General features: G+C 34.9%; 1 protein-coding gene across 11 annotated transcripts in view; it reads right to left on the bottom strand.

Annotated features, from left to right (window-relative positions):
- Window positions 1-26,585, bottom strand: part of mub (poly(rC)-binding protein mub) — a 334,826-nt gene that overhangs the window by 201,914 nt on the left and 106,327 nt on the right. The window contains exon 1 of one of the 11 annotated variants that reach the window (XM_081748788.1): window positions 15,424-15,643. The exons of 9 other annotated variants lie outside the window; for them this stretch is intronic. The gene's annotated coding sequence lies outside the window, so the exon portion shown is untranslated. Of the gene's footprint in view, window positions 1-14,630; window positions 14,730-15,423; window positions 15,644-26,585 lie in introns of those variants that run through there. One more of the 11 variants, XM_081748790.1, reaches the window with a different exon arrangement.

The raw sequence follows: 26,585 nt of genomic DNA, 5'->3' as shown, positions 1-26,585 counted from the left end.
ACATAATTATCTGTACATTACCAAAAAACTATTCTAAGTGGTTATCTCATACCGGTTATAGACAGAAATAAAATACTTTAGAAATGTATACCCTGTATATATAGGTTAAGGAAAGGTCTTTTACTAGTCACTGTTTACTTGATCCTAAAGTAAGTTATTTGTACATAAATTTATTCTGAATGATTATGATTTTACATCTGTATGTTATAACGTTTTAAATGTGTTACTTATAAAATTATTGCTTCTCTACAGCCCCGAACTTTAAAAAACGCAACGTTGTCATGTAAATAATAGACTTACAGTTTAATGGGAATAGCAGCGAGGCTAATTGTCTTGTCACGTATGTATATAAATAAATAAATAAATAATCAAAATACTGTAAAAGAGAAAATTGGTTCTTTCTTTCTGTTACCGAAGCCATACTTTCACCTTAAGAGAAACATTCCGGTAATGAAATCGGACTGTATGCAATTGTGATATAAAACATGAGGCACTGCAGGTAGTAAGGGCGAACTCAAAAGAGGTTACGTGGAATCTTAACGCTCGGAAATTACATTTGAGGTATTCGAATAATAATAAATTGTTCTGTGGAAGCCAGTTCTCGCGACTTTAGTGGAAGTTGTTTCTCCTCTTCGAAAATACAATTTCAATATAAATGGACGATTATTTAGACCAGCGTTTCCCAGCCTTTTTCAACTTGCGGCACAGTATGGATGTAACTTGAATTCTCGCGGCACACTCATAGATACTACTTTAAATATAAGATACCGTGTATTTTTTTCTGTGATTACTGATCTCCTTCCCACAGAGAAGAAAGCTCGATCACTGTTTTCTCCCCGTGGTAAATCATTATGCTTATTTTTCATTATAATTTAAAAATAGAAAACAATTGCAATTAAATATTGGACACAGATTTTTACATATACGCTTTCTTTTTCGAAAACTGTATCCAACCTTTCACTAAGAAGGAAGCACTAAATAATGAACGAACAAATAAATCTCTTGTACTTTTAAAACACAAATGTAGGTAATTTGTATGCATGTTTGCTTTGTCGAAAGGACTGAATGATACTTTAAAATTTCAAGTTACGAAATAATCTGCAACAAGAAAGAAGCAATAGTGGCCATAACAATGATAAATACTTTTTCAACATTAAAAATGTACAGAAAAGTACCACGGTATGAAACTTAAAATTGTAGATTCATAGTAATGTAAAATACGAATATACATTTTTCCTTATGGCTTGGAATTTGATAGCTATTAATAATTTTGTTTCAATTTCCTCGCGGCACACCAGCGGCTCATTCACGGCACACCGGTTGGGAAACGCTGATTTAGACCGTTACGAGTGCATCTGAAAACAAACCTTTGTCGGGTTAGCCCTTACTAGCCGGGGCGAATCAATATATGCAGTTATAAAACATTGTATTCCATGAATCTTTGTAAAGAATCCTCTTTCTTTGAATTTTTATCAATATTGTCTCTAAGTTGTGCGAATGCATTCAATTTTACTCCTTACGTTATTATGCTTATTTTTCATTATAATTTAAAAATAGAAAACAATTGCAATTAAATATTGGACACAGATTTTTACATATACGCTTTCTTTTTCGAAAACTGTATCCAACCTTTCACTAAGAAGGAAGCACTAAATAATGAACGAACAAATAAATCTCTTGTACTTTTAAAACACAAATGTAGGTAATTTGTATGCATGTTTGCTTTGTCGAAAGGACTGAATGATACTTTAAAATTTCAAGTTACGAAATAATCTGCAACAAGAAAGAAGCAATAGTGGCCATAACAATGATAAATACTTTTTCAACATTAAAAATGTACAGAAAAGTACCACGGTATGAAACTTAAAATTGTAGATTCATAGTAATGTAAAATACGAATATACATTTTTCCTTATGGCTTGGAATTTGATAGCTATTAATAATTTTGTTTCAATTTCCTCGCGGCACACCAGCGGCTCATTCACGGCACACCGGTTGGGAAACGCTGATTTAGACCGTTACGAGTGCATCTTCTGAAAACAAACCTTTGTCGGGTTAGCCCTTACTAGCCGGGGCGAATCAATATATGCAGTTATAAAACATTGTATTCCATGAATCTTTGTAAAGAATCCTCTTTCTTTGAATTTTTATCAATATTGTCTCTAAGTTGTGCGAATGCATTCAATTTTACTCCTTACGTTAGTAGGATGCAATGCTATCTTTGGAAAACATCTCTTATCTATGAATGTTCGGCAAATGTATAATTAGTTGTTTATTTAACTATCCCGATTTTCTCAAAGGTATTTTAGTGGTCTTTAAAAAAAATTCTGCACTTAAAAAAAGTAAATATACCTTTATTTCATAATAACCTGACTGTATTACATACAGGTTCTAGTATCTCGATTCCTCGCGGAAAATTGAGTGTACACACAATTGTTACTGACACTATATTCAACCTGAATTATTTAATCGCATTTCCCTCCCTCTCTTGACAAGAAAAAGGCAAACTTGTCACCACAAATAACAAAGAAAAGTTCCCGTGCTCCCGAGAGCTACACGTTGCCAGAAGGTATGCAAAATATCATAATTTCTAACTCTGGTCAGGTAGACAAATACACCAGGTACCAGAGTAACTCTCGTACAATGCGGGCAACCTGGGAGGCGTGACGTGTCTTGTGACGTCAATAGATACTGCTACGTACGGAATCAATGCAATTCTCGTAGCCATGACAACGCTCTCGTCAAACGGGTAACAATCTCGCTGGAGGAACCGGTTTGTTTCCATAGCAACGACACGAGACAAAGAAAGAAAGAAAAAACCAGCAAAGAGCATTTCATGGCAATGGTACCTCTCCCAGCTACTTTTTTTTTTCCCTCGCTGTGTAACGTGTTTTATGTACGGCCATACATGTTAAAGAATGTACTCATCTTTTGTGATATACTAAACCTTCATATGAGAAATGTTTCATGTATGAAACCTCAATAACTTGGGAATATATGTACACACGAGTATATAAATATAATATATTATGACATAACTTTATTCTTCTAAGTCATTTCTACCGAAGTGTAACCAAATATACGCATTTAATTTGGCATGTCTTGTTTATATTCCCAATGTTATTTATAGAAAATCTGGATAATAAATTCCAACAAGAAGTGGAATCCTCTGGGCTATTTTTCTTTAGCGAGTTACATTAGTAAGTTCAGTTCATATATACTATCACTAAAATAATGGAAAAGAAGGTAACTCGTAACACCAAAGGCTGCATACACAGAATAAATCATTACTGATAGATACGATGTCTACTCATGTAATTTTAGTGTCTACTAGAAGTTGTCTATAAACAAAATAATCCTTCACAGTAAACGCGATAAGAACTAAGTGTATATTGGTAATATTCTAAATTTCCCATATTCGTATTTTTGATTTCAAGTCCCGATTTGTTAAATTGTTTCCCCAATTAATAATTCACGGATGCAAATAATCACTCGGGGCGAATGGTTCATCGGTGCGGGCGAGTATTTAATATTATACGAAAGGTTAGTGAATTATTTCTATTGTGCGATGTGGGCTAGTAGCATTTTTCTTGGGCGAGTAAAATTTTGTTGCTTATTTGCATCCCTGTAATAATTTAAAATGTCCAAATTTACTTCACCTCTGTCTATGTAAACACTTTAACAACAACAACAAAAAGTATTTCTACTGACGTTAAGTTTGAGTACAAAAGTGAACGAACTAGTAAAAGCCATGCCACATTATGGTAACAATGGTAAGAAATTGCATTAAGAATAGTTTTTTTAAATGAAAGACACTATTCATACCAAATGCAACAAAACGAAAGCACAAACTTTCGCGATTTGCTTTATCTAAATCTCAACTACAAACAAACTACTGTAATATGTTCACCCTTTTCTAGGAACAATACTGTTGCTACATAGAATATTTATTTTATAATACTAAAATAATTCAAGATTTATTAACATCTGTCAGTTTAAGTGGAAAGCAATAATAATAATAATAATAATAATAATAATAATAATAATAATAATAATATCAGCCAATAATTATCGATCGGCTTTAGTTTCAAGATGGTACTCCCTATTCTACTTAGGTAATTATTACATATACAAGTTCCAACATCGTTGTTTCCCGACATTATTAGAATTCGAGATTTCCACGACGAGAGGAAAACCACTACGATGACGTGACAATGAGCAATTTTTTATATATACACAATACTGTATTAACGAGTTATTTGCCACGGATTGATTTTGTTAGTGATACAAATGTCTTTTTCGATATGCTATCGACGGATGGTTATTGCCTGGAAGTAATTTCACATACACTCGATACAGCCTTATACTGGAAGTTTCCTTGCTATACTTCACCTCATTACCATCTTTCACTTTTTCTTTTCAAGCCACTATGCTATTTCTGTGCATACACAATGCTAGATGCTTGTAACAAGGTAAATTGAAAGTTTATTATGCCAATGGGAAGAGTAAAGTTCCAGAAGTCTGGTCATATTTCCCACAGCTGAACGAACAGCAGGGTGACATCGTAACTAAATACATCACCTGCTAGAGTAATATGATGATTGTATTACCTTGACAATTAACAATAAAAGGAATCTTGAGTTAGCCTAAGAACTGGTAACAGCTTGTAAATTATTCATTGCAGCTTTGGAAAATTCAAGATTGCTAATAAAACCCCAACTGACCAAAGCAGTATTATATATATTATATATTTGTGTTTCAGTTTTGCCTATGTAACATAGTCTTCCTCAGACACAATATGAGAGAAATATCCGATTTTGACAGCTTATATACAATCTGAATGCAAGACACGCCCACATTCATTTTACAAATCGTAATATGTTTATTTCTTCCCAATCTATCTCATGTCTCATAAGGACGATACCAGACTTAAAAAAAAAAAAAAAAAAAAACGCAATATATAAACACATTAAAGAAACGGGACATGAGATAGATTGGGAAGAAATAAAAGGATTAGAAAGGGAGAAAAGGAGTGTTATAAGAAAGTGGAAAGAAGTCCAGTGGATTAAGAAATATGGGAAGAAGTAGTTGATGAATTTGTCTAATGGACTTGTAATACATGAATTATGGGAAAAGATGATAGACAGAATAGAAAGAAAGAATTAAAAGGATCAACACGAGCTGTTCGAGCAGATGTACAATGGAGAACAGCAGATGGGCAATAGCGAATAGAAGTGAAAGTGACAAATACCTAATTAAGAGTTTCAGGATAGGTGCGCAAAACGAGAAAGTGACTACACTAATTAAAAATTTACTTTTTAGAGCCAATTAAAAAGTTTACGATTTGTAAGGAGAAAGTGAGCATGTCTTGCATTCAGATTGTATATAAGCTGTCAAAATTGGATATTTCTATCATGTGTCTCAGGAAGGCTATGTTACATAACTGAAATTGTAACTCAAATATATAATCTTAAAATATATATACTGCTTTGGTAACAGCTCTTACTTAAGCAAAGGCAGGATTCCCCCATATATACTTTTATATATTCATTCCAGCTCAAAAATTAAAACTTTTTCTTTCCAGATTTAAAGGAGAAAGCACTTTCTCTTTAATTACTTTCATTTACACATAATTACTTGGAAACAAAACATCCAACTGTTGCAGTCTGCAAATGACTAAAATTATAGGTCTAAGTGGTAAACTTGTCTCCTTTCTTCCTCCCCAACATCGCAGCATAGAATAGACAATTTTATACGTAACGCATTTATGCAACGAAGTTTAGAAGTAAGCAAATTATAGAATTCTGTGTCTTTATTTACTTTTCAAAAAGAAAACTAAACGCAAATAAAATTAAATTGAATGTTGTTGGTAAGAGCGAAATTGCACATATTAATGAAGGACCCTAAGAACAAATGGGCATGAGAAACGACTGGAAAGGGCAAAAGAAAATTCTACGCAATATCCATCATGCCACTTAGATGAACTACACAGAGAAACAATTACAGGTAAACTTGGCAATCTGTGTGAAACGTATTTTAGTAATTGTAATTTGAAAACTGTTCTCACTCAGTACAAACGCGAATGTGTAACGTAGCATCGATCATCCGCTTTGCTGGGTTAAAATAAAAATGTTCAAATGCACAACTCCTTACCTCATGTGTTTAGTATACGTGAAATATGCTGTTTTTGTTATTAGTGGCATGGCTTTAAACGGCATCAGAATCATCACTGTTCATCTCAGCGACCCGGAAAGGATTCGACACTAATATCGATCTAACTTTCCCCGAAGTTGCGTGACTGGCTGAATTTGGATTTAAACGGCATCGGAAATGTCACTGTTCATCTCAATGACCCCGAAAACTATGGATTAGACACTAATATCGGTCATTTTCGATCATTTTTAAATATCTTCCCCCTCCCCTACGTCGACCCGTTAAAGTGATATGATAAAAAACCTCCCAGGTCCGAACCTCATCTATGTTGGAAATTTGATCGAGATCGGCCGGGTGGTTCAAGAGTTAAGTTTTATTTATTTTATCTCTCCCCTCCTCCCACTCCCCTAAGTTTTACCTCAAATTGAATAGATAAAAACCATCCAGGCCCGAACCTCGTCTATGTTGACTACGATATCTCAGACGGCATAGTTGGGAGAATAGAATACCGAACTCGTGGCTGCCTCTTAAAAATAAATATACAAATAAAGAGTTTTATTCGCAATCTGCTACACAAAATTCTGTGAATGCGATGATGCGATGCAGACGAAAATTGTTGGAAAATGCGATACATCTATGTTCATATTTTATTATCAAGTAGTACATAGTACATCAGTAGCTAGAACATGGGATACTCGTGCTTTGAAATGACGAAAGAAAATTAGTGTTTGGTTTAAAATGTTTATAATAACCTAAATCACAGTGGCATTAAATGCAATATTAGTTAGGAAATGAACATTTATATGAAGTTAGCCTATTTTGTTATTGTAAAAATGAAGGTTCATTTCATTGACTGCGTAATTCCAATTCCCAGTTTCTTCAGCAATCAACAGATTTAAAATGTAATAAATAAGAACTTCAACATGAATACATTCAAAACCGGATAACAGCTCAAACAAACTGTAGAATGTCAAAGTTACACCATTTAAAAGAAATTATTATTATTGCTTTTCCCCTAGTTTGTTTATCATTCTGGTTTGTAACGGGAAAAAAAGTTTGATATTTTCTGTCTACATAAAAGAATATATTTTCTTTCGCTGTCGAAAATGCTATACAAGAATTATAAATTAATATGCTTCGAAGTCTGCGATGCAGAAAGGAAATCTAAAAACGCTATTATTTTTAAAATTGTGATATGTATATAATTCACCTTTAACTTGATCCGACTGTGTCCTATATCATCTTTATTTTTAACAATGGCCATAAAAGGAAACAACTCGTTTTCTGCAGGAACTTATGAAGCGAATACATAAACACAATATTCAATTGGTAATAGACGTTTTCAAGCGAGGAAACGGGCGGGCAGATATCAATTTAGCCTTAATTCAGCTACGCTATGCTCCCACCGGGTCAAGTTTCGTATCATGCGTGGTAACAAGGTAATATGATTTTAGTCTCGAGAGGACAGGCAATTCCATCTCATGCCTGTAGCAACGTAATTACATCACATCACAATTCTCCTGCAAGCTATTCTCACTCAGCGGACCAATAGAGAAAGAAACACTAGGGCGAACGAGATAACATGCTCGGATTCACCTGAACCGTCGTGGCAAAAACGGAGAACCCAGAGAAATGTGCTGTGGTTATACAGGAGGTTCCATAATGTACTCACACCTTAACTAGCTATTACACATATTTAACTTTGATTAAGGCATGTATATGTCTAAGAGAATAAATTAGCAAAATATGATGACATTATGGAGTAGACTAGTCTTTTGCGCAAATCGTTTACATATTTTGCAACAAAATGTGAATGATAGGTCAATCAAAAATAAGTACATTTTTATAATAGTGGTAGAGATTTATTTTGTCATTTTCACAATGTGCTAAGACATTACGAGTAATGAGCCGTAAGTAGAGGTCTTATACGGATATTTTTCTTTATTTATGTTCAAAGGGACAAATAGGTGTACGCTTAGTATAAAAACTTGAACTGTGTAAGCAATGAACTACTTACATGAAACAAATCTCTAACGTCTTAGTCCTCCCAGCTGATCTAGTGGCAAGCTCGAGTGCCTTTGGAGTCCCGGCTCGATTCGCGGTGAGAAAGCACTCAGAAATTTTGAAGTATTACGGTAGTAAGTTAACGTCTCATACCGCCTCGGCACTGAAAAACGACGCTTAACTTCAACCAACAATTTCATGTCAGACTGTTCCTTTGTAAGTTCCCAGCCGAAAATGGGGACCAATTAACGAACTGATCATCCGTCACACAACAGGCGATTAATGCATGCAGGAGCGAACAATTTAAAACACTAATCATGTCATTCTCACAGTATTTTCGTTAAGCAACTGAGCTACAAAATGCCGGGACTGCGCTCATTTCTGATGATTGGAGTCCCTGGTGCGATTCCAGCTTCCCTTAAGTGCGGGTACGTAATTTTTTCAGGGTTCTTCCGTTTCCTTCCACTTACTTCATCCACTTCATCCACCATTTCGTTGATCATTATCAGTATCATCACCGTCTTACTTAGCCTCGGTGCACAATTAAGCTCAATAAAACTTAACAGACTCTATGTTACTTAGTTCCTTTCTTTAAACACATGCACATGCGTATTACATATATATTTAAAAATGGCCACCCAGATTACTATGGGCAATATTTTGAGCTCTTCTTCCTTCACCTTTCATATAAAATTTGTCTGAATTCGAAATTTCGCACGAATTCGAATATCTTGTATGGGCATATTAAGGAAATACTCCACTTCATCTTTATTCCCTTCTGGTCAAAGAGTATCCATAACAGTATATCCCTCCAAAAAAAAAAAAAAAAAAAATCCACAAAAAAAAAAAAGTTCTATAAAAATCGGTGGATTTAGGATTTAGATTTCTGGGCTTTCGGCATCTATGGTCATTTCGCCCGTCACGTATAAGGGATGACGTCCCTTGGCGAGCACATTATCCGGGGAAAGGGAAGGAAGAAAGAATTGGGGGAAGGAAGGAAGCTGCCTGGGACCTGTAAGTTACGTACCACCCCGGCATTTGCCTGGTGAGTGAGGAAAACTCACGAAAACCTCATTCTGGATGACTGGCTGAAAAATCTCTACACTTTTGCGACCAAGTGCCCCCATCGTGTATCGAACCCGAAAAATCGGTGGAAAATGCACTTCCTCGTTAATGGCCCATTTTGAACTCCCAACCAGCTGATCATAGTTAACATTTTTCTAAATAAATGAAGTAGGTTTTAAGAGAGTCTTCATATTTGACTGCTCAACTCCAGCAGTGGAGATTATGTGAAAACCTCTCAACATACACCATATCGTATGAAAAAGTAATTTTTACGAAATACATCATGAAACCTCAAAATACATGAGCTATATTGCATGAAAATATAATACTTTTACGAAAGATATCATGAATCTTAGTTTTAATCGAGATGACGGAAGAGTAATCCATCCCACATCAGGAAACTTAATTCGCCGCTGACTGTTGATTGATTTTAATCCCGAACACTGGGGATTACGTGAGAGAACAAAGAAAATTATATTTTATCAAAATCGAATTAGTTTTAGAAAAGCTATCGTTAAAAAAGCTAAATTTACTACTCTATTCTTTACCGATTTTAACTCCATACAGAGGGGACGATTGGGGAGCTTTACAGAATATGCACGATATCCGATACCCAAGTCGAATTATCGTGAAACTTTTTCACTTCATACCCTACACAAAATATTTCACTTGCATTTTATTTCTACCCTTTAACAATAAGATGTTTAAGGCCTTAATACCACGAATTTTACATACCATATAAACAGAGTCATTGAGATTATAGGAACATACCGACCTTTGCGGGAGAATAAGAAAAGTTTACAACCGTATAAAATACATACATATACACATGTAAAAAAAATTGTAACAGTTTTAACTCCATTGCAGTCGGACAAATAATCAGAAAGTTACTACAGTACTATTTATTTCTCCATGTACTTCTAATAACAATATAATTTAATAAATTGGTATAATGTCTGCTTAAGATTCTTTAGTCCTGTGCGGCTATGTTCGCTCGACTCCATAATGTACACACATGAACCTTTACACATGTGTCAGAATAACAAGCGTAGATTCTTGGAAGAGCTCAGTAGGCTCTCTTAGTTCACGTGTTGCAGTTACAGTAATATCACGCCACATTCTTCGTCTCAGCGAACTCCACTGTAACTCCTGAACAATTCTGAAACACTCCAAATATAGAGCATTTAATGTACTCGAAGACTCTTCTGAGCTTTGCACATACACCAGAATACGTTATTCCGAATTTGTCACACGTAACCACAATACGAACATTCTACTGTTGTTGAAATCTTATTCACCCGGTTTTACTGGTGGTAATATCAGTTTCCAACAAATTTATGGTAAATACTATCGATTTTTGATCACATATTTCCAATGTTTTAACACAAACCAAGAATGAGTTGACTGAACACGAGCGTCTGGAGTCTAGTCACGCAGAGGAAATAGAAATTCACAATTGTGTGTGCATACAATAATTAAACTACCATATTTTCTTTTCTATTTCCTAAGTTATAGTTTATTAATCTACAAGCCGACCACAGATTGTTTTAGCTATTTATTCATTTATTATTTATTTACTTGACACACATGTTTCATATTTAAGGCTAAAGGAGATTATAAGAATTGATGATTGATTGATTATAAAGTAAATAGTAAAGGGGGAAAAATAAATAATGCTCATGATCTGATTGGAAATTGAACCCTTTCAGAGAAGTCTAGCGATCAACCTAATTGCCTTAAGTCGCGACTACGCTAACTGACACTGTTTAAAGTTAACAGATGTGCGATTAGCTATGCTATGCTATGATATCGATTTCTATCGGTGATTTCGGCTTTCAAGACAAGTTCGCCACCTCATTAAAAAAAAAAAAATCAAAATCACATCGAGATTCAAATCTGGGATCATGAACTGTAAAACATCTTATAAATGAAACATAGCACCAATTTAGTGTTTAGTTAGGGTTTGAAAGATAGTATGCAAGAATTCTCCAGTCCCGTTTTGTTATGCAACCCAATTTACTGCTGCGGTAGGCAAGGTTACATACGCACCAGGGAAATTCTCACGATTGGTTTCTAACTTCTTTTACAATGTGTAGAAAAAGTAGAATTCTTTGTAGGAAATCAAACCTGTTTTTACTTGGTGTGTTACATTTAAAGCAATATATATTTTGGAATACAACTAATTCGCATTTTGCAATAATGCGAATGCTGCAAAGTTCTGTGTTCTGTTTCGCCAAAGTTTAGACCAGCGGTGATCACCCTTTCCAAAACAAAACCAAGTTGACTACTACTTAATCAAGAAGTGTTGCACTGACATCTGTTTCGTATCGAATACTTTATCCCTGAATGTATAAACTTTAAGGAACTATAACGTGACACAAAGTATTTTAATTTATAAATGTAAATAATAATGTGTTTAGAGAAAGAGCTATTTTAATTGACATTCAAAAAAAAAAAAGCAGAAAAAACTAGGATTTGGATTGACGCTTCAATCTGTCGTAACTGAAATAATTTTAAATTAGGAAGACCTACCACAGTGACTACATAAAACTCATTCCAATGCTTCAATTTGTACCCAAGCTCCTTAACAAAGCAATCACCGATGAATTTGACCTGAATTTAGTGGCTCGTTCAGCAGCGAGGCTTTATGAGACTTGGACTTACAGCTTAATGTGGAATCTGAATATAAGTTCCCGCCGGAAATCGAACCCGGGTCACTTGCGAGAAAGGCGCGTACGCTATCCACATAGACACGAAAGAGCTCGCTTCACCAGTGGGTTTGGGATCACTATTTTTTCTACCACTGTTTTAGAAAACAAACCCAGGAATATCATCTATAATACGTGTTTTACCTCCTAATGCGATCCTTATTACTACACACATTTAAAGTTTTAAACATGCCAAGTACGTAAAGGCTGTAAATAGTACATATGTATATAAACAATGAAATATTGTGTAATTCGAGTATTATTGATTTCTTATATGACAATATTAACTACAACTGAAAAATGGGGGCACCGTGACTCAGTTGTACAGCGCTCACCTCTGGTGCGCGAGGTCCCTGGTTCGATCCCAGGACATGTAAGTTTGTGAACATTGTCAGTGGGTTTTCTCTCTCACTCAGTCTGTCTGTCTGTCTCTCTCTCTCTCTCTCTCTCTCTCTGTCAGTCGATTGTTTCCTCTCACACTCTCATTCTACTAATTCCTTTTATAATAACTTAATTTCATTAATTATTGTCTACCCTACAAGACATAACAATGAGACATACAACTGAATAAATAAATAAATAAATAGTATGTTTTATATATATCTACTATTAGCGAATTAGAACGTCTAAACCCTAATCTGTCTAATAATTTATATCACACAATTTTACACAGCCGAGAAAAAGAAATGTACACAAAGATACGAGATTTCAACACTTTCAAATAAACAAAGAAGACATGTAATTATATCATTTGCAGATCATGCAAATACTAAAATTAACTGTATATAAAACTGAAGATGCATTTTTCGATGAAGTCTACAAGGCACTATGGCTGAAGAGATTAAAAAAAAAAAAAAGTTAAATTTTAGATATATATATTTCGGTGAAGAAATTCAACGATTATATCCTGACAGCTAAGGGAAACTAATGGATATCAATAATCATGAATGAATTGATTGAATGACGATGTGGGAGAACTTCGAGAAAACCCACGGTAATATTCTCCATTACACTCTTATGGCCTGGGATCCATTCAGAGACCCTAGCACCAGAGAAGAGCGCTCCACTAATAAGCTACCATAACCCTCATATTGCTATTAGTGAATTAAAGAGAACTGATAAGCATTGTTTGCTTAAATCTTAAATAACTGGTTAAACAGGAAGTTGTAGCAGTCGTATACACGATCCCACTGAACTGCACTGTTCTTGTAGTTAATATGCCATAAATACAAAAAAAAAAAAAAAAAAAAAAAAAAAAAAACACTACCAAATCGATTTTTATCGTAGTAGAATTATGAAAATATTTCTTTTTTGCGGGAAACAGTAAATGTTCAACTATCATTAATACAGAGCGGATATGGATGAAGAGTAGAGTGTATGTCATGCAATCGACATATCCTACTTTCCCGATTATCCTTCCTGGCTTTTCTAGGAATTTGTTAGTTTCACTAGATGAATACTGGGATGTTGCTTTAAGTCTCAGTCTTGGCCGATTTCATTCAATGTTTTATTTTCACAGTGTTATACATGTAACTTAAGTTCATCTGAAACTTTTTAATAAAACTCCTTAATACATACTACATTATATGCATGAATAAACGAATTTATATGCTTCCCGTTCATCTAATAAACACTATACAAATACAACCACACGGATGATAATTACTCTAAAATAAAAACTTATAGACAATAGATATGCATCAATGTTTTCACCAATTTTATCAACAGATAACACGAAACTTATGGAAGGTGCAAATAAAATTTTTATTGAACATGAACGTACTTTCTAACAAAAGCCTCATTTTCTCAGAAAATCACTCAATATATTAAGAAAAGGATGAGGATGAATAGAAGGAGAAAAAGAATTATCAATTAAATATCTGTCTACGCTTAACATGTGAGAAGAACTTTACTGAGGATTTTATTAAAAACGTAAATTTTTGATCTGAGAAACTTTTTGGTTTGATAACCAGTTGGAAACAAACGTTTAGATTATACCTTAAAATTCATACACAGCTTCATTCTTCCGTGCTTAAAAGAAAAACTAATATCACAAAACTTACATTGTCTCTTCTTTAAAGAGAGATTAACAGGTAATATTGTTAAAAACAAAGAGGAATGAGGAAACCATATTACACGAAATGCACGTGATGCACCATTTGAAAAGAAATTTCAAATGATAATCACCCATTTAAAAAAACTATGTAACAAAAATACCAAATAACCTTGACCTACTTAATACAGTTAGTACTCAAGACAGACAAATCTCGTGGGATCATCAACGCTACGGACTGAACCTTGAACTAAAATTAACGGATGAAGTACCAAGGAAGCACGTTCCCTCTCTCCTTGAAGTTTACAATCACGACCAGGAATACTAGTGATACGTACTTCTCCATTGTTATTGGACCGGAAATCAGTATGAATCGCTTGTTGTACAGAGAAACAAGCACTGAAGTTTAATACTGAACACCAGAACATTAAACAAAAACTTCCAAATTAATTCTTTACACAAGTCTCACAAAGATGTGTTCGGCAGCTATTCTTCACGAAATCCTTCCTTCAGATATATACATTATTTTTTTTTTCTAACACACACATACACAATTCTATATTACATAACAATAAACATAACTAACACGGTACAACGCCACCAACATTTAAACGAAAGTACTCATGTTAAACTAGGACAAAACTTACAGCGTGGGGCTGAGAAAAGTGATTCCCTGAAAACTGATATCTTTTGTACCGTCCCCAATAATGAGATACAAACACCGGTAGAAGCACCAGGTACTAATAACTATCAAACCTTACCGCTGGAGTCGACGCACGTCAATAGTGCGCAAGATTCCCGCCGCGCACCTTTCATTGCCAACTGGGAGAGGGGGGAAATCACGTCTAATTAAATATTGGCTGGAGTACAGCTGATAAACGTAATCAACTATTTGGAAGGAAGAAAGAACAAAAATACCATTCTAAATTTCATGACAAGCTTGACAGAAATTCAATATTCAAAGCACATTAAAAAAAAAAAAAAACTCAAAAGAGTGCGAAAGAAAATCTTAAATGCGATGGTCAATATAACGTGAATTTGGCACGTTAATCACTAAACAGTTTGTTGAAACTGTTTCAGATCTCTCTCCATTCATTTCTGTCAACGGAAAAGTGTGCTTTCTGTTCACAACCGGTGGTGAAGTTTTAAAATAAAACTAATTACTGCTTAATTATCGCATGAAATTATTTTACTGCAACACTAAAGTACCTGCTACTACTCTATAATGTCCACACTTATTTAAATTGAGAATTCACAAAAGTATAAACAAATACACAACTAACTAATTAACAACAGCTATTAATGTGTCACCGACATACACACGAAAAAACTACAAGCAGATTTTCTCACTTTCCCTGCCAGGTGTTCGTGTTGTGTAACATAAACTGTTTGCGGGTGGAGAGGAATCTGTTGTAAAGATTGACGTTTTCCCGGGCTTACCTGAGAAGCTGACTACTAGTTGGCTGCGGCTTGGATGCACCACTCCATACAACACTTCGGGCTTGACCGGGCCGGGCCGGGACATGGGACCACGACTTGTGGCCGGAATGTCGCTAAAAATACGGATAGCAGGCGGCGATTGTTCTGGGCAGGCAGGGTGTGGGGTAAGGAGAGGACAGGACAACTGCTTGGACCCGGGCCTACTGCCTGGACCTGCAATCAGAGTGCTGGCACGATTCACCCAATCCCGATGGCTGGCGTCTAGCCTCGCACTGGGCGCCACCACGTGGTTGTGTAACATCTTAGCAACCCCATCACATCTTACCCTTGTCCTCTATGCATCTAAATGTTGAGCGGCACGTGGGCTTCCACGACTGCCTGACCTCCTCTTGCTTACGAGAAAAATCATCATGCTAACCATCACAGCAATAGTAGCTGAAAGAGAAGCGAGCGGGAAGGAAAGTGACAAATGACAAACTTTTTTTCTCTCCGCAAAAGAGAGAATAAGGAGTACAATAATGGGAAACTTTCCAGGTGCAGATTTTAATTCGTGCAGCATTCAATGGCGAGAACATTAAAGTAAAATTGAGAGCAGGAATTCAGAACACTCGCGTATTGATTATCGTACCACCGTTCACGTGCAGTGAAGTGACGAGCTGATATGGTAGATACTAGGTTCGAAACTCGACTTCACAATCTGACATTTTGCATACGCATATCTTCATCTGAAGTGAAGTAACCAATTTTATTATTTATTCTGTATAAAACATATCCAAATGGTGCCTATTTTAATAATTATCGGGATTATATTAGCCATACTACTAGCAGAAAATAATAACTTTTGGGGCCGATTAACTGCACTATCTACCTTGAACTCTCACATGCAAAACACTGTTCTTTAAAAATGCTATTATATATATATATATATATATATATATATTATATATATATATATATATATATATATATATATATATATATATATATATATATATATATATATATATATATATATATATATATATATTATATATATATATATATATATATATATATATATATACACTACAGCCGAAGTCAAAAAATAAAATAAAAAAACAATTTATGAAGATTGAAGTCAGCAACTATTTTTATTAATATTCTATATTCCAAACTTCGTAATCAGATGTTTTATTCTGGGGTCAGCAACGTTCACTGGCATATTGAATAATACAAGTGTATATAATATACACTCACATGACCTCCAGTAATCGACCAACTGTGTACAAAACATATCCACATGGTGCCTATTAAATCTCAAAATCATTCCAAGCCCGACTGTTTCAAGCATTAGAGCAAAAATATAAGAAATTGTAAGGCATATATTTTCTTCGAGGCATCCCAATCATAAAACTTGCTGCGACAGAAATTTTACGATTTAAGCCTTTCCTCTATCCCGAATTTTAAAATTGTTTCATACACTGGGAAAAAATTTATTGGATTTAGACGCATATGTGTATTTTTTTTTTATCGATCTTCTCTAGTAGTAGGAGTCACAATTAGTATTAAAAAAAAAAAGGCGATTGACTTACTTGTCTTCCCTCACATTTTCAAGAATTATGTTTCACGATCAACTTAGTAAAAAAAAAAAAAAATTGTCTACATGAAAGTAATCAGACAATATATATATTATCCCAGCGCGCAAAAAAAAAAAATGTTAATTTCTATCCTTATCCGTGTGCAACTTCCACTTTCAACATTCGGCTCCCACATTTTTGAAGTCAATGATAGTTTTACAGTGCGAAACTAAACTCACTTGCGAATATTGAAACAATCGAAATAAATATAATAAACCTCAGTAATTTCTACTACTTCTACAAAAGTTACGATGCCACGTGATTTGGCCAAAGCCTGCTCGAACTGCAATGGCTTCATTAAATCTGGTTTTGAAATAGAATTTTAAGTGCAGTATTACGAAAGCAATTGGTTACACGTAATTTTCTTATTTAACACTAAATTTTTGCAGAACAAAACTTTCAACTTCTTAATACTTTTTTTTTTTTTTAAAAAAAAAGCATTTATTTAGGATAAGTAAATTATTAAAATATACGTTGTGCATAAAAATGTCCGTAACATATATTCCTGATTTTCGCCCGCATCATCCACAATAAGTTTACCTTTAGTTTTAATAATTGTTACTTGTGGTATTAAATTATTTTACCCGATACATTTTACAAACTTTGTTTCCATCGGCGTCTAAATCATCTTCCGATACCCTTTACGTGAAAAGGGCTCTCATGAATATACTGAAGCATGTTCTTAAAGTGTTGTGTCCCAAATAACAATATACAAGTCTTGTTTGTATTTGCATTGTACTGTTGTACAGTCGCTCAAAATGTACGCACTAATCAATTATGTTTCAGCAAGTTTTCTATACACTAAATAGAATGTGCTATCTTGTTCGCGATCAGAAAATGTATTTATTTATCTATCTTAAAACATTCAAATCAATTTATTTCAACGTTGTCTCTCAATCGATGATTAGCCGAGCAGTAACACTCTCCGCTATCTTCAGACTACAAAAGACGAACTCAATTCGATGGCTGTAAATGTCCTATACTTAGGATATATAAACATAAAAATCACTGGAAAATTCTCATAAATTTCAATGTTTCATCTTCAGAATACATCAACCAAATCTTTAACAGAGGATAAGTTACATAACTACCTAATATGATTAGTGCACGTGTCTTTATGACGTGGGAGACCTGGGTTCGTTTCCGGATGGGAGCTAACGTTCGGATCTCACGTTAAGCTGTAGGTCCACGTCTTACATACCCTTGACGGTACATCAAACCACCAAGGAAGAAAGTTACCATCTGAAATATATCACAGTTTACCCTTTGGATTAAAATGAGACAATAAGAAATTAATTACGATCATGAATGACGAAAGAACAATACATTGCATTTTTATCTATATGGTTTAACAGGCAGCCAATGAAAATTTGTAATTTTTGGCAACGGACCGATGAGCACGGAACAACCTCAAGACAAAATGTGTTAACTGTATAATTATCAGAAAACTGCAATGCTTTTTCTATTATATCTGACAACTTCCGTAAAAATACTAACTGTCAATACACTACTTGCACACCATCTTCAATACAACTAACAGATTCAATGAATGAAATTATAAACTACTATTCTTATTCTTTAAAAACTTCATTGACATATTATTAATATTAAAGCAGACCCTTCACGTTCAATATCATTGACTACATTAGTAACAACCCAACACTACTGACCACTTTTTGCACATTGATCCTAGCGACAAAAACACGGATAAACTTTTATTTTGAATAGCCAAATTATAAAAGCATGTTTACGCGTTTAAACAGTTTATGAAACATTTTGCTCCTCAACCTTTTTGTAGCTGTCAGAATTGAATTATATTTCTGGGCTACCTGTATCTAGGGTCATTTTAGCCGGTTATGTATAAGGGATGACGTCCTTTGGCGATCACACTACCCGGGGAAATGGGGGAACGATGGAAGCGGCGACGAACCTTATGTTAGGTACAGTCCAGGCTTTCGCTGGTGCAAATTAGGAAAATCCAGGAAAACTCACAAAGGATGAGGACCCCGGCGGCCTAAATATATGCTGTCATTACATATATAGGATGGGCGGTAAGTAGCTCTATTTTCAAACGTTTGGTTTACCTAAAATATTGAAAGTATAAGCGGATATTATATATATATATATATATATATATATATATATATATATATATATATATATATATATATACCGTGTGTGTGTAAAATTCATCCCCCATGGGGAGAAAAATCCATCGCACACTAGTTGTAGCAGTGTTTCGTATAGCTCTGTAAGTCCATTACTGTTACTTTTCTTCCCAACCATTGTTGAACAATTTATTAATTAAAAAACATATCTTCACTGGCATTAGACATGTTGTTCATGGCGTAAACAAATAACTTAAAAGAAATCCACCACTTTCCAGCGGTATTGACAATAATATTGATGTGTCTATGCTTACTTCAATATTATTGTCAATGTTCCCCACCAAATCACAATATTGATGGTTGAATTTCAAGATTTTCTTCAGTGTCGCATGTTAATTCGTCAATATCGTGGTAGTAGATTCAGTAACATTGACAATATCGTCAATAATATCGTAAGTGTAGGGTCCCATTAAAAGTAACATATTATCAATAAATAATAATGTCGAATTTAGTCGTGAAATTCATGTCATTAATCATTGTTGTCAGCAGATTGCCCTCTTCTAGTTGGAAGAAAGAAAAAAACTTTTCTCAAACTATTAATGTAATCTCAGAACACTTTGTAATTCATTTTTCTTTACACACTCACGTGTTCCTAGTTTAAATCTGCTGTAAAAATGTATATCCTTCTAACAGTCTTATTTATGTATTAATCACTTTTGGTATCAGTTGATAAATTACGGAAAACTACTTCTGTTTAGGAGAGGTCATACATTTTAAAGTTACATAAACCTACACTAAATTAAGTCCGTCTACTCGCAAGTTACTGATGTTACAATATGTTATCTGCAAAAATATTCACTGTGTCGCCTTATAAATCAATGCTAACTGATTTGAAATAATACATAAACAGTATTTCCTAACACTAATTATTGTACGCGTTGCTAAAGTAACTCTGTAATAATGTAAACCACCGTCAAATTTCTAAACTTTTACGGAAGCATGTAGGTGCAGTTGTAATAATCAGGACTTCTATGAAGATCATATACGTAGAAAGATAATAAAAAAAATCAGGGAAGATATGAACCAGACACTAACAACTGTGATGCATCTGCGTAGTTTTCTGTTCAATGAATGTGCATAGAATACCCACATTTCCGTCCCCTGTTACACATGAGGAGCAACACTAAAAACCTACCGTGTTTGAAAATCGCCTATCAGACTATAATGTACTGTGAAATGGAGTCCAATTTAGAACAGCGTTATGCTGTCAAGTTCTGTATTTGAAGAAATCTGCAGTTGTGATTTTCAAACTTCAAGAACCTTATGAAGAGAACTGTATGTCATACGCTGCTGCATTTAGGTGGCACAACTCATCTTTGAAGGAAAAAGATGAGGGAGATGACCACAGAAGATCGGGACGACCAACATCATAACGAACGAAGAGTATGGTAACACTATGACCGCCATTGTGCGAGAAAACAGATGGTTATCTATCCGATAGATCCCAGCTAGTCTTAAATCTGTTATACGGTACCAGTCAGGCTATTCTTATTAATCCATCTTGGAATATCACGAGATTCATATCGATGGGTTTGTAGTATGCTGAGTGAAAAACAAAGTTAATACTGTTGCAGTATGCAAAGGATTTACAAGAACGAGTATGAAATGAAGGTGATGCTTCTGGCTGTTTCCTGAACTAAAGAAACTTCCGTGGTCGCCATTTTTCATCCAATTTGGAAGTTTCCGCGACAATGTAAGCGATTTGCAAACACTTTTCTCAAAATAGGCTGAATCATGTATTTGCTGCATGGCAGAAGCATTGGAAAATAATGTATAATGAAGTAGGGGGAGTATTTTGAGAAAGGTTATATAAATAGTTCAGAATAACTATATAGTTCGCTGGAAAGAAAATCACTACTTTTTGATCTGTCCTCGAACTATGTAAATATAGGATAAATTCAATATTATTTTGCTCGGAAGAAAGATCCCACAATTGCTATAAATTACATGTATGAAACACACCTGCAATATAATAAATTTTGTGTGTGTTGAACGTATTCCGTGAGCTTTGGAGAGTTTAAAATGAAGGGGAAATTCTTGAAATATTTTCAGCCAAGACACGAACGAGCACCTATATTTCCATTCATGGCATTACCATAAACTCTCAATATCATAATTCAAAGTCTTGGCACTTGCTCCAATATTCCGATCAACATATGCCTTATGAAATTTCTGGAGTGGTTTTGGTAATAACTCGGCGATATTTGTCATTCCAAGTTCAAATCATGAAAACTGAAAAAAGAAGAACTAATAAGCATCTCTGCAAACTTCCTGTTCGATGAATTGCATTCTTAATTTTATAAACGAGAGAATCAAACAGCACTCAATAACTTTTAAGCAATATTTCCACTGCCCTATATTCGAAATACATTTCCGTAATTTCTTTATCTCTTCTACAGAAAGGCAGTACCCCCATTTTTAACCACATGTATTTCTCATAATAAATGATTGTTTCCCAGGCCAAAAGCAATACCATTTTTACCCACAAAGTTTTAAATACCAAAATATACTTATGTAGACTGACGTTATCACATGACATCCTATTTCTCTAACTGATAACGAACCCAGCAACCGTAATAGTTAACTACAATGAGCTGCTTATAAAAATTATCATTTTGTCATAAAACTTTATCATGGATGGATACATGAAACAACTTGCTGTGTTTATTCTCTAACAACAAGTAGTTGAAACTTGTTCGGCACGTTTCGGAGTGAGCGCACAATACCACAGAGTTCGTGACATTTAATACTAATATTGTGTTATATATAAAATAGTTTCTTCCAATATTTCTACGTTGTTTCCTATAATATTCAACAATAATTTGTTCAAACGAACCCCAGTTCCCTCACACCAAGGCTGTACGGAGAGGGTGAAATAAGCGGGATCACAGATTCCTTCCAAACTCTAAATTTTCAGGCTGCACAGCCTTATTCATACTATGTCATTACATTATTGTCAGAATTTTGCTTCTTTACTTGTTCATTGTTTGTTAATAAACCAGCATACATACTGCTGCATAATAATAAAATTGACGTTAATTAATAACTGGAAATAGTTTACAGTATAATTTCCGCAATTAATAACTGGAAATAGCTTACAGTATAATTTCGGCAACATTTTAACACTGCATTAATTCTTATTAAGAGCTATTTCGTGGCCAAACGGTTAGCGTACGTGCATTTTGCGTGGGAAATCTGGGTTCGATTCCCAGCGAGCGCTTATGTGGTTCGGAGTCCACGTTAGTCAACAGATCCATGTCTCATATAGCCTTGCTGCTGGACGAGACGTTAAACTCAAAATAAATTCTTATTAAAAGTCTTCAGTGCTGATGGTAAAAATCAATTTATTCATACACTTTGTTGCTGAAATTTAGCAATAATTTAGAACATGTTTCAAGTTAATTAGGGTATTTTTTTTAACACGCCTCAAGTTAATTTGATCAAAAATGTAGATAGACGTATTTAATATTTTGCGACACAAGGATGGCAACATTGTAAATTGCTTATAGGTTGAGAAATCCTTATTGTAACACGAATTTGGAAATTCCATCCCCAAGGGGTATATTTAACAATTGTTGAATATACTGAAGTTCTGAAATTTGGTAAATGAATACTTTCTACATCACAGAAGTTTAATCTGTTATTTACTTGTACAAATTCAACATGGACGACGAAGAGTACCGAGCCAAAGGGAGAAGACAGGACTAAAGATAATTGCTCAAAAACCCGAGGGCATTTGCTCTTTTTAAGTAATCGATATGCCTAGATTGGTAATATTTAAAAAAAAAAAAAAAAAAAAAAAAGTAAAAAGACGTCCAGTTAAACTGATTTCAATTAAACTGAAAACTCGGAAGACCCAAAGGAATTATCCAACTAGTCAGAATTTCAAATTATTGGATGTATGGTCTGCATATCGCTATTCCCAATAATGCTGTTCTGCTTTTCTTGTCTGCTACCTTTCAGATATGTCCTCAGTTGTCCTTAATGTTGTATGAATATCACACTAGTAACACTATCTGGTTGTCCCCAAAGGCTACTCATTTACTTTCATAGTGTTATATGAAAATTTACAAAGAAAAATTTAGTATCTTTTAGAACACAGAAAAAGCTACATCAATTTCTTTCATGTATTCAACCACCAGTTCCTTGCCCATTTCACACCTCGCTGGATCTATACAATTTTAACGTTTTATAACACTGTTCCTTGTTTCTCCAATATCGCCCAAACATTATTATTATTATTATTATTATTATTATTATTATTATTATTATTATTATTATTATTATTATTATACAACGCCTTTCAAATTAGCATTGGGGCACTTTATTATGTGAGAATTCTTAGCCGAACACGTTAAACATTACCCACTTTATGTAGAGTCGTTTTGGAGTATGACTAGCGGACTAGCGACATACTAAAGGCCAGACTACTGCAGGAAACATTTGTTAGTCGAACTTTTTAATGTGGCACTAATCACACATCAAAACTACTCTGCATGAGGCTACATAATTTCCAGCTTTGTTACTAAAATATTTTCTTTTACCTCCTTGAACATTTTACCTCCTTGAAAACAAAATATCTTTCTTCTTCTTCACTGACAGAAGCTGAATCAAAGGTCATATTTATATACCGTTATTTCTTAAATACAAGCTAAAATAGGGCAGGACCGCAGTATTGATCTGTCCGATTTCCGCTGACGACTAGAATTTATATGATATAACTTGTAAGCGCACACACACGCCTCAAATTATTCACATCTTTTATAATAGATCGCGCTGGTCCGAATCTTGTAAGTTTTCTATACACTTTATACTGAATATGTAAAGATAATATAGCCACAGTCTCTCTCTCCAGTTTACCTGCTAATTTCATGAAGAACGTGGAAAGAGGGTCACTAAGAATTTTAGCACAAACTTTAACTTATCCGTGACAAACAACAAGTATCGAAACACACTACAAATACTGGATTACAGTGGCGAGAAGAACATACGTTTGTACGGTAATCAACAAAATAAACAGAATATTTCATACACAAACTGTACAACCCCAGTTAAAATTACTGGACTGGAGTTTAGCGCCCTTCAACCATCGAGACCCATGAAACATGGGTTTGCAGTTTAAGGTAGTTTCAGAATTACCGTAATATGTTAAACTTTCAAAGCTCTCCCACCACAAATAGAAATCGGGATCCTGTGCACCAAAGAAGCGCACGAACCATTAAACCATCGGGAAGAATCATGTTTTAAAAAAATATGGAATACATATAGTTATTTAATATATTCCCGGCAGAAGCTCATGTGGTTTGGACGCTACGTTAAGCTGTAGGTCCACGTCTCATATAGCCTTGATGCTGAAAGGGTCACTAAATCCCAATCCAACCAATCAATATTTAAAACCTAAAAACTTTTAACCGTAACTATACATATGCAGACAAATGGAAATTGTAGTTACCGACAAAAGAAATTATACGTCATGTGAATAAGGTATAACCTATACGTTATTTCTTTTGTTGCAGACTGTACTAAGCGTTATTATGGACAATTACTACTATTTTTCTTAATGCGTCATCGAGAACAACTGCAGAAAGAGGACTGAACTTTGACAATTACCACCTGTTTTCTAAGTTTCATTAACTTATGAGAAACTCATACACATACCCACCCAGAACCATATTATTATAGGGTGGCGCAGGAAAAAAGAAAATTTTCAACTAGCGTAAAATGCATGAATAAACACAGGAAAAAGTATATTTAATGTGAAATATATGTAGCAATGGTATAAACTAGGGCAATTAAAAAGTCACTTCACTTCTTGAAGACGGGCTCCATTTCGCGTACGGAAACCTCTGGAATGCTAGATCTATCATGTCTCGAGGAATTCCTATCATTCTGCTTCAATCTTTCGTTCTAGCGATGTTTATAGGAACTGTGCTGTGCACTTCGCTTGTGAGATGTCCCAACAGAAAGAAATCGCAAACACTGAGTTCAGGGGACCTCGGAGGACATTGGTATTGGGACAGTCTTGCTGAATAAGGGAATACCTCAACATCATACTAGTTCATACAGACGCGTGCAATGTGTGAATGAGCGTTGTCCTATTGAAAGATGGTATAATGATGCTATCACATAAGAAGCGGCACATGAAAGCGGTGGATGTCCGTGACATACCGTTGTTTCGTCAGAGCTCCTGAATCATTACCAGAGATGACCTGAATCATATTCGATGATTCCGCACATCATGACACCGGAAGTAACATCGATGTATCGTTCCAAAACGTTCTGAGAATGTGTCCTCTCCCTTCGACACCACCATACTAGCAGACGATGGTCATCTGAGGTGGTGCCGAACCGAGATTCAATCGCTGACAATGATGTGACCTCACGAGTCAGCAATCTACGCTTTCTAAATACGGCATCAGGTCATATGCCGCCGCAAGTGTTGCGGTTTTAACGGCAGCCTATACATGGGACAGCGACTCAGTCTGGCTGATGCTAGTCTCCGAACAATAGTACGGAATGACTGGGGGTATTGTGGTGAGTCCATTAGCTGTACCTAGTTGTCAGGCGCGGATTTGGGCTTGGGGCACAACACGCCGATCATCCGTTGCTGTGGTCAGACTTGGTCGACTGAAACTTTGACGACGTGTGCAGTTTCCCTCCCTTTCCCAATTATTCAGTATGGTGCCACTGTCACATTTCAATGACCCACATACCTGGATATTGTATGATTCGACCAGCCGACCACCTGTTGAACCACAATGAGACCTCTTTCAAAATATATCAAGTGCTGGTAACGTTGTCTTACATAAGCACACGGTATTCTCGTTTTCCCTTCCTTAGTGTTCACTAACTGTCTGATGCTGTGCAGGTCCCTTATATGCCCTGTCGGGTTTAATAACAGTTCTGTAATGAGAATACTACTGCATTCTGGTGGCTGTTCTATCCGTTATAGATAATTGGAAATCGTAATAATTTGCATACCCCTCAATGCTATGCACGTGTACGAAATTAGTTGACATCGGAGAATTTCTTCCAGATGTTCAACTTCATTTTATCAGTGACGTATTATTAATGATGGTGATTTGAAAATTCAAAGTTGCATCTGAAATCGCAGAAGGCTCTAGACAAAAAAACATGTATAATCAATGAGCTGAAAGGGGTAAGGGAAGTATACATGGTTTACGAAAGGGGCACCAGGTAAAAAATATTGGGGAACAATGTTCTAAACCAAAATGTTTATCCACTAACCACTAATATAATAAAAGTTATTAGTGATGTTCTTTCATTTTAATACATTTACTATATTACACTGTTTAAAATATACGAACAAAGGAAATTAAACAATTAAGTTTTTCGAATTCAGTAGAGTATTTCCTCT

This window comes from Thermobia domestica, chromosome 2 (genome assembly GCF_964235325.1).
Source record: "Thermobia domestica chromosome 2, izTheDome1.hap1.1, whole genome shotgun sequence".
Classification (NCBI taxonomy): Eukaryota; Metazoa; Arthropoda; class Insecta; order Zygentoma; family Lepismatidae; genus Thermobia; species Thermobia domestica.
This window is presented reverse-complemented; position numbering and strand designations above follow the sequence as displayed.